Raw genomic sequence first — 3657 nt, 5'->3', positions numbered from 1 at the left:
ACAGCATATAATTCTTTGTAGCATTCTTTTTAGGTTTAACAAGAAACTTTAAGTTGTGAAGTTTCATTTTGTTAGTTGACATTTCTGTGACAAAGAAACTGAACAGTTCATATGGGTGTGAACTGACTAGCACTCGTACCAGGACTGTGGTTGTGGGTGGAACTAAATAGATGCATTTTATTGGAAAATGGCCCTTATAAGGTAATTTTAGCAGATGCTCACTAGTGTGTAGTTGTCCTCTGTAGCACCTTTAGCATGGTTGCCCACAATAGATGTTATTTTCCAATGACCTTTGTAAAGGGCCATATCAAAAGTCAGCACCGCGAAAATATGCCTGCAGCAAGATTTATAGCATTATCAGAGTAAACAGAGGCCACAAAAAGGATAAAAAGATATACAATTTTTAAAACATGGAAGTGGCGGGGGTAGGCCCTTATCCACTCCAAAGGATACGACAATAAGAACGTGGTAAGCTGTAACACAAAATGTATTTATACACTCCACAATAGTTGCAATGCGTTTCACGGGCAGGACCCTGCTTCATCAGGCAGTGAGACAGGAGTATACAGCTAAAGCATCCAAGTCTATACTGAGCGACTTCTTAATCCTGAGTGGGGACAGGCTTGTTCTCCCCACATGCACTTACAGTGGTTGCCCAAGGAGTAGCCTTGGTTTGTGAGTATTACTCTACTTACTCTACACTTTCTCCCAATACCAATACATGCTACACCATATTTGGGCTCTCGGTGTTCCTGCTTTTGTGTATAGCATATCCAGCATGTATTCTGTATTGACCTGGCAATCCCCTCCCCCCAGGGAATTATTATTATTTAGTATTTATATAGCATCTTCCGCAGCACTGTACAGAGTGTATTGTCTTGTCACTTAAAGCGGTTTAAAACCCTGACATAATATTCAATAAAAACATGTTTTCCTACTTTGCATATGCCATACGGTTATCATATTTGCATTTGTGCATAAGTATTATTATTCATTTAGAAGTTATAGGTTCCCAAAAGTACAGTGGTTTGCTTTGTGGGCTGACTTAGCATTTTATTAATAACTGGTTTTAACCACTTCACCACTGAGGGGTTTTACCCCCTTACCACCAGAGCAATTTTCACCTTTCAGCGCTCCTTCCATTCATTCGTCTATAACTTTATCATTACTTATCGCAATGAAATGAACTATATCTTGTTTTTTCCGCCACCAATTAGGCTTTCTTTAGGTGGGACATTATGCCAAGAATTATTTTATTCTAAATGTGTTTTAATGGGAAAATAGGAAAAATGTGGGAAAAAATTAATTATTTTTCAGTTTTCGGCAATTATAGTTTTTAAATAATGCATGCTACTGTAATTAAAACCCATGAAATTTATTTGCCCTTTTGTCCCGGTTATAAAACCGTTTGAATTATGTCCCTATCACAATGTTTGGCGCCAATATTTTATTTGGAAATAAAGGTGCATTTTTTTCAGTTTTGCGTCCATCCCTAATTACAAGCCCATAGTTTTTAAAGTAACAGTGTTGTACCCTCCTGACATAAATATTTAAAAAGTTCAGTCCCTAAGGTAACTATTTATGTATTTTTTTTAATTGTAAATGTTTTAATTTTTTTTAATTACAAAAAAAAAAAATAGGGAGTGTGGGAGGTAATGAGTTAATTTTTTGTGTATAAGTAATTCATTTGTATGTGAAAAATGCTTTAGGGTGTAGTTTTACTATTTGGCCAGTAACTTTTTGTTTAATGCGACCTCCAAGGAAGTACTAGGAGGCTGGGTACGGTTTTTTTTTTTCACAATGATCGCGCTGCTTAGTGGAAAAGCAGCGGATCATTGCGGGGCTTAGATCAACGAACGGGAATGGATTTTCCCATTCATTGATCTCCGGGCGAGCGGCGAGTTTACCCGCGGGAGTGCGCGCTAGAGCGAGCGGGAGCGCGGGCAGCGGCGGGAGCGCGGAAAGTACGGATTTCTCCGTCCCTGGGGGTTAAAGGATGGAAAAAGGGATGGAGAAATTCGGACGGGCGGGGGTAAAGTGGTTAAGCATTCATTCATTCAGGCAGACATGCTTTGACTCTGTCTGTGTTGAGCAGCTTCCCAACAGTCAGAGAATGTGTCACATTCCTCACTTGATACGTTTAAGTAAACACAAGATAACACTATCTAAAGTTCCCATGCCTCTGCATTTCACTGCACTGAACTTTCAAGCTCTGTGTGTAACCCTACCAATGCTGGTCTAGTAAAAAAAAATGCTGGATGCATATAATATGCTGTAAATAATGTTTTAGAGCAAAGATGAAATGCAGGGTCATATTCCCCTTTTACTGTCCCTCAGAGGCCGCCTCTATCAGGGCTAGATGTTCATTATACTCAACTGACCCTTATTTTAATTTCCACTGCAAGATAGACTACAAACTTAATGTTAGAAATGTCACTTTTCTAAAAAAAAATGCTAGACTTCTAACATGTGTGACCACTGGGTCAAATAGAAACCTCGGCTCAAATAATTGAAGAAATCTTTCCCAGCTTTAAAGTTGTATGCATTACCTAAGCAAATTTTAATAATGGGGATGCTCTATACACCCATTGGAAATCAGTAATCCCCTGGGAATAGTTGTGCAACATTGTCTTGTTCAATCAATCAAGAAGTCCCATATCAAACCAAACTTTCTTCCACTAAAGTATTTTAAGACCACATCAGTTTTCCCTGTTGTTCAATGAGGCAGTAAGTTGTTAACTAGTCAGCTGGTTATGGGTGTTGCTTTTGATGTAGCATTTGAGCCTTTGACCAGAGTCAAAAGTCACATTGTCAATGTGTGTCTAGATAGCTGAGAATATATGTATTTTTACATATATACACTTTATTATTATTGATTTATAAAGCACCAACATATTCAGTGGTGCTGTAAACTACAGCAACCAGACGAATCCACTGCACTCCAATTATGAATTACTGGTATTTGGAATGCTGATGCAACCAGTGAACTAACAAACAGTCCACTTTCTCTCCAATCCTGGCACATGTGGGCTTCAGAAAACACCATGTGACTTGTCCAGATGAAAAATGTTAGTGTGGGCAGTATGTGCATAACCTTTGCCATTACAATATGCTGTAAATATGCCCTTAGCACCTCAGACTGAGCAATGATGCTTGCTAGGACATTAATAGCAGGAGTAGATACATATCCAACAGATCATTTTACATCCTAATGCTTTATTCTAGTGGGGAAAAATACAAAAATATCTAAACTTGTGCATTAATAAAGTTGGGTGAACAGTTATTAAATATGTTTATTTTGAACTGCTGGTATGGATATTTTTAACATTTTAATCTGGTTTAAGTGTGTTTATTGGGAAATGGTTATGAGATATAAAAAGACATGATGTGTGGGGGTAAAAATAGAGATACCTTGGTCTGTACTACTCGCCTTCCTTCATAAATAAGGTAACCTTACCATGACAGCCTGTCAGAGGGCAGCCGCCTGTAGGAAGCATCACATTCATCACTCTCTCAGGGACAGTCATTCAGAGAAAATATCCTCTGTATGTCTACAGCAGTGAACATCTCTTTTCCCTTATTACATCTCTTACAGAAACACTGAAATACAGTATATGCTTTTTATTCTTAAAGCTGTTCAGAGGGAAAACATGAAAT

At 38.2% G+C, this 3657-nt stretch overlaps 1 protein-coding gene across 5 annotated transcripts in view; it reads right to left on the bottom strand.

Moving 5' to 3' along the window:
• The window catches only part of COL4A6 (collagen type IV alpha 6 chain), a 422653-nt gene that overhangs the window by 256157 nt on the left and 162839 nt on the right, over positions 1 to 3657 (bottom strand). The gene's annotated exons all lie outside the window — the stretch shown is intronic.

The sequence above is a fragment of the Hyperolius riggenbachi genome, chromosome 8, assembly GCF_040937935.1.
Source record: "Hyperolius riggenbachi isolate aHypRig1 chromosome 8, aHypRig1.pri, whole genome shotgun sequence".
Lineage (NCBI taxonomy): Eukaryota > Metazoa > Chordata > Amphibia > Anura > Hyperoliidae > Hyperolius > Hyperolius riggenbachi.
This window is presented reverse-complemented; position numbering and strand designations above follow the sequence as displayed.